The 13,228-nt window shown below is 38.6% G+C and overlaps 3 non-coding genes across 3 annotated transcripts; 2 read left to right on the top strand and 1 right to left on the bottom strand.

The window, feature by feature from the left end:
• Positions 1 to 142: 142 nt before the first annotated feature.
• On the bottom strand, positions 143 to 213 carry TRNAD-GUC. The gene has a single exon. It is a non-coding gene; the product is annotated as a tRNA-Asp (tRNA).
• Positions 214 to 561: 348 nt separating this feature from the next.
• TRNAY-GUA lies at positions 562 to 655 on the top strand. Its single transcript has 2 exons — positions 562 to 598; positions 620 to 655. It is a non-coding gene; the product is annotated as a tRNA-Tyr (tRNA).
• A 1,531-nt stretch (positions 656 to 2,186) lies between these two features.
• On the top strand, positions 2,187 to 2,280 carry TRNAY-GUA. The gene is made up of 2 exons: positions 2,187 to 2,223; positions 2,245 to 2,280. It is a non-coding gene; the product is annotated as a tRNA-Tyr (tRNA).
• The last annotated feature ends 10,948 nt before the right edge of the window (positions 2,281 to 13,228 follow it).

Raw genomic sequence — 13,228 nt, 5'->3', positions numbered from 1 at the left:
CAGTTGGTAGAGTGGTGGACTGTAGTTGGACTAATCTAAATTGGAAATCCTTAGGTCGCTGGTTTGATTCCGGCAGGTCGGATTGATTTTCTACAATATTAAGCTTTTTAATTTTTCCTTTGAAGAGCTAAAAAAAAAAAAAAGCCGTTGCCGGGGATCGAACCCGGGTCTCCCGCGTGACAGGCGGGGATACTCACACTATACTACAACGACTCGCGCGGCAGAAAAGGACAGTCACATATTACTATTTAAGTAAACCCAATCAAATGTGGCACCATGGTTCGTGTGGCGATCTAATTGCAACTGAAACTAACATTTCATAGTCGGACAAAGTACCTGTTTGGTCCTGTACTGTAGGGTTTTGTTCAATTTAGTTATTGTACCTTTATTTTGTGTAATCTTGTCCCTGTACTTTAGGATTTAGAACAATTAAGGACAACATTAACACCAATAATTTTTTCCTTTAAGTTTTTTTTTTCTACGTGGCATTCAAACTGCCATGTCGGATTGTGCGATGTGGCATAAAAGAGTACAATACGGACAAAAATATAGTTAATAGCTCCGACCTTAGCTCAGTTGGTAGAGCGGAGGACTGTAGTTTGATTAATCTAAATTGGAAATCCTTAGGTCGCTGGTTCAAATCCGGCAGGTCGGATTGATTTTTTACAATATTAAGCTTTTAAATTATTCCTTTGAAGAGCTAAAAAAAAAAACGCCGTTGCCGGGGATCGAACCCAGGTCTCCCGCGTGTCAGGCGGGAATACTCACCACCAATGATGCATAAAACGTTAGGCCCCCTAGGCGGCTAGGGGGCCCTAGGCGCCGATTTTTTTTATTTATTTTTTTTTTTTTTAATTTTAATAAGATTAAAAATTAAAATTTTTAAATTTAGTAATAAAACATAAGGTTTCCATAGTTATTTCTTAGAAACTATGTACGAAAGTGGTTGTAAAATTGTTCAAAATATTGTTTAAACCATCTAAATACATAAAAAACTAAAATTAAGAACTAAAGAGGCATTTTTTTGAGAAATTAGTGGACCAAACCGCCTTTGGCTGTTTGCGTGTGTAGATCTCGAAAAATACGCGATTTGAAAAAAAAAATTGTCCAAATCAGACAACCGAGTCAAAAGTTATGCCTTCCAAAATTTTTCGACATTTTCAAAAAAAAAAAATCGCCGAACCGGCCGGTTAGGCGGTCTAGGCATTCCTCGCGGCGGCTTCCCACCGCCTAGCGCCTAGGCGCGATTTTTGCAAAACTGCTCACCACTATACTACAACGACTCGCGCGCGCAGAACAGGACAGTCACATATTACTATTTAAGTAAACCCAATCCAATGTGACACCATGGTGCGTGTGGCCATCTAATTGCAACCGAAACTAGCATTTCATAGTCGGACAAAGTACCTGTTAGGTCCCCGTAGTGTAGCGTTTTGTTCAATTAGTCATTGTACCTTTATTTCGTGTAATTTAGTCATTTACTTTAAGATTTTGAACAATTAAGGACAATATTAACACCGATAATTTTTTCCGTTAAGTTTGTCCACGTGGCATTCGAACTGCCATGTCAGATTGTGCGATATGGCATAAAAGAGTAAAATCGGACAAAAATAATGTTAACAGCTCTGACCAAAGCTAGTTGGTAGAGTGGTGGACTGTAGTTGGACTAATCTAAATTGGAAATCCTTAGGTCGCTGGTTTGATTCCGGCAGGTCGGATTGATTTTCTACAATATTAAGCTTTTTAATTTTTCCTTTGAAGAGCTAAAAAAAAAAAAGCCGTTGCCGGGGATCGAACCCGGGTCTCCCGCGTGACAGGGGATACTCACCACTATACTACAACGACTCGCGCAAAAAAGGACAGTCACATATTACTATTTAAGTAAACCCAATCAAATGTGGCACCATGGTTCGTGTGGCGATCTAATTGCAACTGAAACTAACATTTCATAGTCGGACAAGTACCTGTTTGGTCCTGTACTGTAGCGTTTTGTTCAATTTAGTTATTGTACCTTTATTTTGTGTAATCTAGTCCCTGTACTTTAGATTTAGAACAATTAAGGACAACATTAACACCGATAATTTTTTCCGTTAAGTTTTTTTTTATACGTGGCATTCGAACTGCATGTCGGATTGTGCGATGTGGCATAAAAGAGTACAATACGGACAAAAATATAGTTAATAGCTCCGACCTTAGCTCAGTTGGTAGAGCGGAGAACTGTAGTTTGATTAATCTAAATTGGAAATCCTTAGGTCGCTGGTTCAAATCCGGCAGGTCGGATTGATTTTTTACAATATTAAGCTTTTTAATTATTCCTTTGAAGAGCTAAAAAAAAACGACGTTGCCGGGGATCGAACCAGGTCCCCGCGTGTCAGGCGGGAATACTCACCACCAATGATGCATAAAACGTTAGGAGCCCCTAGGCGGCTAGGGGCGCCTAGGCGCCGATTTTTTATTTATTTTTTTAATTTTTTTAATTTTAAAAAATTAAAAATTAAAATTTTTTGAATTTAGTAAATAAAACATAAGGCTTCCATAGTTATTTCTTAGAAACTATGTACGAAAGTGGTTGTAAAATAGTTCAAAATATTGTTTAAACCATCTAAATACATAAAAAACTAAAATTAAGAACTAAAGAGGCATTTTTTTGAGAAATTAGTGGACCAAACCGCCTTTGGCTGTTTGCGGTGTGTAGATCTCGAAAGAATACGCGATTTGAAAAAAAATTGTCCAAATCAGACAACCGAGTCAAAAGTTATGCCTTCCAAAACTTTTTCGACATTTTCAAAAAAAAAAATCGCCGAACCGGCCGGTTAGGCGGTCTAGGACATTCCTCGCGGCGGCCTCCACCGCCTAGCGCCTAGGAGCGATTTTTGCCAAACTGCTCACCACTATACTACAACGACTCGCGCGGCAGAACAGGACAGTCACATATTACTATTTAAGTAAACCCAATCCAATGTGACACAATGGTGCGTGTGGCCATCTAATTGCAATCGAAACTAGCATTTCATAGTCGGACAAAGTACCTGTTAGGTCCCCGTAGTGTAGCGTTTTGTTCAATTTTGTCATTGTACCTTTATTTCGTGTAATTTAGTCCATTTACTTTAAGATTTTGAACAATTAAGGACAATATTAACACCGATAATTTTTTCCGTTAAGTTTGTCCACGTGGCATTCGAACTGCCATGTCAGATTGTGCGATATGGCATAAAAGAGTAAAAATTGGACAAAAATAATGTTAACAGCTCTAACCAAAGCGCAGTTGGTACAGTGGTGGACTGTAGTTGGACTAATCTAAATTGGAAATCCTTAGGTCGCTGGTTGATTCCGACAGGTCGGATTGATTTTCTACAATATTAAGCTTTTTAATTTTTCCTTTGAAGAGCTAAAAAAAAAAAACAACGTTGCGGGATCGAACTCGGGTCTCCCGCGTGACAAGCGAGGATACTCACCACTATACTACAACGACTCGCACAGCAAAAAAGGACAGTCACATATTACTATTTAAGTAAACCCAATCAAATGTGGCGATCTAATTGCAACTGAAACTAACATTTCATAGTCGGACAAAGTACCTGTTTGGTGCCTGTACTGTAGCGTTTTGTACAATTTAGTTATTGTACCTTTATTTTGTGTAATCTAGTCCCTGTACTTTAGGATTTAGAACAATTAAGGACAACATTAACACGATATTTTTTCCGTTAAGCTTTTTTTATACGTGGCATTCGAACTGCCATGTCGGATTGTGCGATGTGGCATAAAAGAGTACAATACGGACAAAAATATAGTTAATAGCTCCGACCTTAGTCAGTTGGTTGAGCGGAGAACTGTAGTTTGATTAATCTAAATTGGAAATCCTTAGGTCGCTGGTTCAAATCCGGCAGGTCGGATTGATTTTTTACAATATTAAGCATTTTAATTATTCCTTTGAAGAGCTAAAAAAAATGACGTTGCCGGGGATCGAACCCAGGTCTCCCGCGTGTCAGGCGGGAATACTCACCACCAATGATGCATAAAACGTTAGGAGCCCCTAGCGGCTAGGGGGCGCCTAGGCGCCGATTTATTTATTTATTTTTTTTAATTTTTTAAATTTTTAAAATTAAAAATTAAAATTTTTGAATTTAGTAATAAAACATAAGGCTTCCATAGTTATTTCTTAGAAACTATGTACGAAAGTGGTTGTAAAATAGTTCAAAATATTGTTTAAACCATCTAAATACATAAAAAACTAAAATTAAGAACTAAAGAGGCATTTTTTTGAGAAATTAGTGGACCAAACCGCCTTTGGCTGTTTGCGGTGTGTAGATCTCGAAAGAATACGCAATTTGAAAAAAAAATTGTCCAAATCAGACAACCGAGTCAAAAGTTATGCCTTCCAAAACTTTTTCGACATTTTCAAAAAAAAGAAATCGCCGAACCGCCGGCGGTCTAGGCCATTCCCGCGGCGGCCTCCCACCGCCTAGCGCCTAGGCGCGATTTTTGCAAAACTGCTCACCACTATACTACAACGACTCGCGCGCAGAACAGGACAGTCACATATTACTATTTAAGAAAACCCAATCCAATGTGACACCATGGTGCGTGTGGCCATCTAATTGCAACCGAAACTAGCATTTCATTGTCGGACAATGTACCTGTTAGGTCCCCGTAGTGTAGCGTTTTGTTCAATTGTTCATTGTACCTTTATTTCGTGTAATTTAGTCCATTTACTTTAAGATTTTGAACAATTAAGGACAAAATTAACACCGATAATTTTTTCCGTTAAGTTTGTCCACGTGGCATTCGAACTGCCATGTCAGATTGTGCGATATGGCATAAAAGAGTATAAATCGGACAAAAATAATGTTAACAGCTCTGACCTTAGCACAGTTGGTAGAGTGGTGGACTGTAGTTGGACTAATCTAAATTGGAAATCCTTAGGTCGCTGGTTTGATTCCGGCAGGTCGGATTGATTTTCTACAATATTAAGCTTTTTAATTTTTCCTTTGAAGAGCTAAAAAAAAAAGACGCCGTTGCAGGGATCGAACCCGGGTCTCCCGCGTGACAAGCGGGATACTCACCACTATACTACAACGACTCGCGCGGCAGAATAAGACAGTCACATATTACTATTTAAGTAAACCCAATCAAATGTGGCATCATGGTTCGTGTGGCGATCTAATTGCAACTGAAACTAACATTTCATAGTCGGACAAAGTACATGTTTGGTCCCTGTACTGTAGGGTTTTGTTCAATTTAGTTATTGTACCTTTATTTTGTGTAATCTTGTCCCTGTACTTTAGGATTTAGAACAATTAAGGACAACATTAACACCAAAAATTTTTTCCGTTTAAGTTTTTTTTTCTACGTGGCATTCAAACTGCCATGTCGGATTGTGCGATGTGGCATAAAAGAGTACAATACGGACAAAAATATAGTTAATAGCTCCGACCTTAGCTCAGTTGGTAGTGCAGAGGACTGTAGTTTGATTAATCTAAATTGGAAATCCTTAGGTCGCTGGTACAATCCGGCAGGTCGGATTGATTTTTTACAATATTAAGCATTTTAATTATTCCTTTGAAGAGCTAAAAAAAATGACGTTGCCGGGGATCGAACCCAGGTCTCCCGCGTGTCAGGCGGGAATACTCACCACCAATGATGCATAAAACGTTAGGAGCCCCCTAGGCGGCTAGGGGGCGCCTAGGCGCCGATTTATTTATTTAATTTTTTAATTTTTTAAATTTTAAAAAGATTAAAAATTAAAATTTTTTGAATTTAGTAATAAAACATAAGGCTTCCATAGTTATTTCTTAGAAACTATGTACGAAAGTGGTTGTAAAATAGTTCAAAATATTGTTTAAACCATCTAAATACATAAAAAACTAAAATTAAGAACTAAAGAGGCATTTTTTTTGAGAAATTAGTGGACCAAACCGCCTTTGGCTGTTTGCGGTGTGTAGATCTCGAAAGAATACGCAATTTGAAAAAAAAATTGTCCAAATCAGACAACCGAGTCAAAAGTTATGCCTTCCAAAACTTTTTCGACATTTTCAAAAAAAAGAAATCGCCGAACCGGCCGGTAAGGCGGTCTAGGCCATTCCCCGCGGCGGCCTCCCACCGCCTAGCGCCTAGGCGCGATTTTTGCAAAACTGCTCACCACTATACTACAACGACTCGCGCGGCAGAACAGGACAGTCACATATTACTATTTAAGAAAACCCAATCCAATGTGACACCATGGTGCGTGTGGCCATCTAATTGCAACCGAAACTAGCATTTCATTGTCGGACAATGTACCTGTTAGGTCCCCGTAGTGTAGCGTTTTGTTCAATTGTTCATTGTACCTTTATTTCGTGTAATTTAGTCCATTTACTTTAAGATTTTGAACAATTAAGGACAATATTAACACCGATAATTTTTTCCGTTAAGTTTGTCCACGTGGCATTCGAACTGCCATGTCAGATTGTGCGATATGGCATAAAAGAGTATAAATCGGACAAAAATAATGTTAACAGCTCTGACCTTAGCACAGTTGGTAGAGTGGTGGACTGTAGTTGGACTAATCTAAATTGGAAATCCTTAGGTCGCTGGTTTGATTCCGGCAGGTCGGATTGATTTTCTACAATATTAAGCTTTTTAATTTTTCCTTTGAAGAGCTAAAAAAAAAAGACGCCGTTGCAGGGATCGAACCCGGGTCCCCCGCGTGACAAGCGGGATACTCACCACTATACTACAACGACTCGCGCGGCAGAATAAGACAGTCACATATTACTATTTAAGTAAACCCAATCAAATGTGGCATCATGGTTCGTGTGGCGATCTAATTGCAACTGAAACTAACATTTCATAGTCGGACAAAGTACATGTTTGGTCCCTGTACTGTAGGGTTTTGTTCAATTTAGTTATTGTACCTTTATTTTGTGTAATCTTGTCCCTGTACTTTAGGATTTAGAACAATTAAGGACAACATTAACACCAAAAATTTTTTCCGTTTAAGTTTTTTTTTCTACGTGGCATTCAAACTGCCATGTCGGATTGTGCGATGTGGCATAAAAGAGTACAATACGGACAAAAATATAGTTAATAGCTCCGACCTTAGCTCAGTTGGTAGTGCAGAGGACTGTAGTTTGATTAATCTAAATTGGAAATCCTTAGGTCGCTGGTACAATCCGGCAGGTCGGATTGATTTTTTACAATATTAAGCATTTTAATTATTCCTTTGAAGAGCTAAAAAAAATGACGTTGCCGGGATCGAACCCAGGTCTCCCGCGTGTCAGGCGGGAATACTCACCACCAATGATGCATAAAACGTTAGGAGCCCCTAGGCGGCTAGGGGGCGCCTAGGCGCCGATTTATTTATTTATTTTTTTAATTTTTTAAATTTTTAAAAAGATTAAAAATTAAAATTTTTTGAATTTAGTAATAAACATAAGGCTTCCATAGTTATTTCTTAGAAACTATGTACGAAAGTGGTTGTAAAATAGTTCAAAATATTGTTTAAACCATCTAAATACATAAAAAACTAAAATTAAGAACTAAAGAGGCATTTTTTTGAGAAATTAGTGGACCAAACCGCCTTTGGCTGTTTGCGGTGTGTAGATCTCGAAAGAATACGCAATTTGAAAAAAAAATTGTCCAAATCAGACAACCGAGTCAAAAGTTATGCCTTCCAAAACTTTTTCGACATTTTCAAAAAAAAGAAATCGCCGAACCGGCCGGTTAGGCGGTCTAGGACATTCCTCGCGGCGGCCTCCCACCGCCTAGCGCCTAGGAGCGATTTTTGCCAAACTGCTCACCACTATACTACAACGACTCGCGCGGCAGAACAGGACAGTCACATATTACTATTTAAGTAAACCCAATCCAATGTGACACAATGGTGCGTGTGGCCATCTAATTGCAATCGAAACTAGCATTTCATAGTCGGACAAAGTACCTGTTAGGTCCCCGTAGTGTAGCGTTTTGTTCAATTTTGTCATTGTACCTTTATTTCGTGTAATTTAGTCCATTTACTTTAAGATTTTGAACAATTAAGGACAATATTAACACCGATAATTTTTTCCGTTAAGTTTGTCCACGTGGCATTCGAACTGCCATGTCAGATTGTGCGATATGGCATAAAAGAGTAAAAATTGGACAAAAATAATGTTAACAGCTCTAACCAAAGCGCAGTTGGTACAGTGGTGGACTGTAGTTGGACTAATCTAAATTGGAAATCCTTAGGTCGCTGGTTAGATTCCGACAGGTCGGATTGATTTTCTACAATATTAAGCTTTTTAATTTTTCCTTTGAAGAGCTAAAAAAAAAAAAACAACGTTGCGGGGATCGAACCGGGTCTCCCGCGTGACAAGCGAGGATACTCACCACTATACTACAACGACTCGCACAGCAAAAAAAGGACAGTCACATATTACTATTTAAGTAAACCCAATCAAATGTGGCGATCTAATTGCAACTGAAACTAACATTTCATAGTCGGACAAAGTACCTGTTTGGTGCCTGTACTGTAGCGTTTTGTACAATTAGTTATTGTACCTTTATTTTGTGTAATCTAGTCCCTGTACTTTAGGATTTAGAACAATTAAGGACAACATTAACAACGATATTTTTTTCCGTTAAGTTTTTTTATACGTGGCATTCGAACTGCCATGTCGGATTGTGCGATGTGGCATAAAAGAGTACAATACGGACAAAAATATAGTTAATAGCTCCGACCTTAGTCAGTTGGTTGAGCGGAGAACTGTAGTTTGATTAATCTAAATTGGAAATCCTTAGGTCGCTGGTTCAAATCCGGCAGGTCGGATTGATTTTTTACAATATTAAGCATTTTAATTATTCCTTTGAAGAGCTAAAAAAAATGACGTTGCCGGGGATCGAACCCAGGTCTCCCGCGTGTCAGGCGGGAATACTCACCACCAATGATGCATAAAACGTTAGGAGGCCCCTAGGCGCTAGGGGGCGCCTAGGCGCCGATTTATTTATTTATTTTTTTAATTTTTTAAATTTTTAAAAAGATTAAAAATTAAAATTTTTTGAATTTAGTAATAAAACATAAGGCTTCCATAGTTATTTCTTAGAAACTATGTACGAAAGTGGTTGTAAAATAGTTCAAAATATTGTTTAAACCATCTAAATACATAAAAAACTAAAATTAAGAACTAAAGAGGCATTTTTTTGAGAAATTAGTGGACCAAACCGCCTTTGGCTGTTTGCGGTGTGTAGATCTCGAAAGAATACGCAATTTGAAAAAAAAATTGTCCAAATCAGACAACCGAGTCAAAAGTTATGCCTTCCAAAACTTTTTCGACATTTTCAAAAAAAGAAATCGCCGAACCGCCGGTAGGCGGTCTAGGCATTCCCCGCGGCGGCCTCCCACCGCCTAGCGCCTAGGCGCGATTTTTGCAAAACTGCTCACCACTATACTACAACGACTCGCGCGGCAGAACAGGACAGTCACATATTACTATTTAAGAAAACCCAATCCAATGTGACACCATGGTGCGTGTGGCCATCTAATTGCAACCGAAACTAGCATTTCATTGTCGGACAATGTACCTGTTAGGTCCCCGTAGTGTAGCGTTTTGTTCAATTGTTCATTGTACCTTTATTTCGTGTAATTTAGTCCATTTACTTTAAGATTTTGAACAATTAAGGACAAAATTAACACCGATAATTTTTTCCGTTAAGTTTGTCCACGTGGCATTCGAACTGCCATGTCAGATTGTGCGATATGGCATAAAAGAGTATAAATCGGACAAAAATAATGTTAACAGCTCTGACCTTAGCACAGTTGGTAGAGTGGTGGACTGTAGTTGGACTAATCTAAATTGGAAATCCTTAGGTCGCTGGTTTGATTCCGGCAGGTCGGATTGATTTTCTACAATATTAAGCTTTTTAATTTTTCCTTTGAAGAGCTAAAAAAAAAAGACGCCGTTGCAGGGATCGAACCCGGGTCCCCGCGTGACAAGCGGGATACTCACCACTATACTACAACGACTCGCGCGGCAGAATAAGACAGTCACATATTACTATTTAAGTAAACCCAATCAAATGTGGCATCATGGTTCGTGTGGCGATCTAATTGCAACTGAAACTAACATTTCATAGTCGGACAAAGTACATGTTTGGTCCCTGTACTGTAGGGTTTTGTTCAATTTAGTTATTGTACCTTTATTTTGTGTAATCTTGTCCCTGTACTTTAGGATTTAGAACAATTAAGGACAACATTAACACCAAAAATTTTTTCCGTTAAGTTTTTTTTTCTACGTGGCATTCAAACTGCCATGTCGGATTGTGCGATGTGGCATAAAAGAGTACAATACGGACAAAAATATAGTTAATAGCTCCGACCTTAGCTCAGTTGGTAGTGCAGAGGACTGTAGTTTGATTAATCTAAATTGGAAATCCTTAGGTCGCTGGTACTAATCGGCAGGTCGGATTGATTTTTTACAATATTAAGCATTTTAATTATTCCTTTGAAGAGCTAAAAAAAATGACGTTGCCGGGATCGAACCCAGGTCTCCCGCGTGTCAGGCGGGAATACTCACCACCAATGATGCATAAAACGTTAGGCCCCCTAGGCGGCTAGGGGCGCCTAGGCGCCGATTTATTTATTTAATTTTTTTAATTTTTTAAATTTTTAAAAAGATTAAAAATTAAAATTTTTTGAATTTAGTAATAAAACATAAGGTTCCATAGTTATTTCTTAGAAACTATGTACGAAAGTGGTTGTAAAATAGTTCAAAATATTGTTTAAACCATCTAAATACATAAAAAACTAAAATTAAGAACTAAAGAGGCATTTTTTTTGAGAAATTAGTGGACCAAACCGCCTTTGGCTGTTTGCGGTGTGTAGATCTCGAAAGAATACGCAATTTGAAAAAAAAATTGTCCAAATCAGACAACCGAGTCAAAAGTTATGCCTTCCAAAACTTTTTCGACATTTTCAAAAAAAAGAAATCGCCGAACCGGCCGGTTAGGCGGTCTAGGCATTCCTCGCGGCGGCCTCCCACCGCCTAGCGCCTAGGCGATTTTTGCAAACTGCTCACCACTATACTACAACGACTCGCGCGGCAGAACAGGACAGTCACACATATTACTATTTAAGTAAACCCAATCCAATGTGACACAATGGTGCGTGTGGCCATCTAATTGCAACGAAACTAGCATTTCATTGTCGGACAAAGTACCTGTTAGGTCCCCGTAGTGTAGCGTTTTGTTCAATTTTGTCATTGTACCTTTATTTCGTGTAATTTAGTCCATTTACTTTAAGATTTTGAACAATTAAGGACAATATTAACACCGATAATTTTTTCCGTTAAGTTTGTCCACGTGGCATTCGAACTGCCATGTCAGATTGTGCGATATGGCATAAAAGAGTAAAAATCGGACAAAAATAATGTTAACAGCTCTAACCAAAGCGCAGTTGGTACAGTGGTGGACTGTAGTTGGACTAATCTAAATTGGAAATCCTTAGGTCGCTGGTTTGATTCCGGCAGGTCGGATTGATTTTCTACAATATTAAGCTTTTTAATTTTTCCTTTGAAGAGCTAAAAAAAAAAAACAACGTTGCCGGGATCGAACTCGGTCTCCCGCGTGACAAGCGAGGATACTCACCACTATACTACAACGACTCGCACAGCAAAAAAGGACAGTCACATATTACTATTTAAGTAAACCCAATCAAATGTGGCGATCTAATTGCAACTGAAACTAACATTTCATAGTCGGACAAAGTACCTGTTTGGTGCCCTGTACTGTAGCGTTTTGTTCAATTTAGTTATTGTACCTTTATTTTGTGTAATCTAGTCCCTGTACTTTAGGATTTAGAACAATTAAGGACAACATTAACACCGATAATTTTTTCCGTTAAGTTTTTTTATACGTGGCATTCGAACTGCCATGTCGGATTGTGCGATGTGGCATAAAAGAGTACAATACGGACAAAAATATAGTTAATAGCTCCGACCTTAGTCAGTTGGTTGAGCGGAGAACTGTAGTTTGATTAATCTAAATTGGAAATCCTTAGGTCGCTGGTTCAAATCCGGCAGGTCGGATTGATTTTTTACAATATTAAGCATTTTAATTATTCCTTTGAAGAGCTAAAAAAAATGACGTTGCCGGGATCGAACCCAGGTCTCCCGCGTGTCAGGCGGGAATACTCACCACCAATGATGCATAAAACGTTAGGAGGCCCCTAGGCGGCTAGGGGCGCCTAGGCGCCGATTTATTTATTTATTTTTTTAATTTTTTAAATTTTTAAAAAGATTAAAAATTAAAATTTTTGAATTTAGTAATAAAACATAAGGCTTCCATAGTTATTTCTTAGAAACTATGTACGAAAGTGGTTGTAAAATAGTTCAAAATATTGTTTAAACCATCTAAATACATAAAAAACTAAAATTAAGAACTAAAGAGGCATTTTTTTTGAGAAATTAGTGGACCAAACCGCCTTTGGCTGTTTGCGGTGTGTAGATCTCGAAAGAATACGCAATTTGAAAAAAAAATTGTCCAAATCAGACAACCGAGTCAAAAGTTATGCCTTCCAAAACTTTTTCGACATTTTCAAAAAAAGAAATCGCCGAACCGGTTAGGCGGTCTAGGCCATTCCCCGCGGCGGCCTCCCACCGCCTAGCGCCTAGGCGCGATTTTTGCAAAACTGCTCACCACTATACTACAACGACTCGCGCGGCAGAACAGGACAGTCACATATTACTATTTAAGAAAACCCAATCCAATGTGACACCATGGTGCGTGTGGCCATCTAATTGCACCGAAACTAGCATTTCATTGTCGGACAAAGTACCTGTTAGGTCCCCGTAGTGTAGCGTTTTGTTCAATTGTCATTGTACCTTTATTTCGTGTAATTTAGTCCATTTACTTTAAGATTTTGAACAATTAAGGACAATATTAACACCGATAATTTTTTCCGTTAAGTTTGTCCACGTGGCATTCGAACTGCCATGTCAGATTGTGCGATATGGCATAAAAGAGTATAAATCGGACAAAAATAATGTTAACAGCTCTGACCTTAGCACAGTTGGTAGAGTGGTGGACTGTAGTTGGACTAATCTAAATTGGAAATCCTTAGGTCGCTGGTTTGATTCCGGCAGGTCGGATTGATTTTCTACAATATTAAGCTTTTTAATTTTTCCTTTGAAGAGCTAAAAAAAAAAACGCCGTTGCAGGGATCGAACCCGGGTCCCCGCGTGACAAGCGGGGATACTCACCACTATACTACAACGAC

Source organism: Ipomoea nil, unplaced genomic scaffold (assembly GCF_001879475.1).
Source record: "Ipomoea nil cultivar Tokyo-kokei standard unplaced genomic scaffold, Asagao_1.1 scaffold0271, whole genome shotgun sequence".
Classification (NCBI taxonomy): Eukaryota; Viridiplantae; Streptophyta; class Magnoliopsida; order Solanales; family Convolvulaceae; genus Ipomoea; species Ipomoea nil.
The sequence above is the reverse complement of the archived record's forward strand: the minus strand, read 5'-3'. Positions and strand labels throughout refer to the sequence as shown.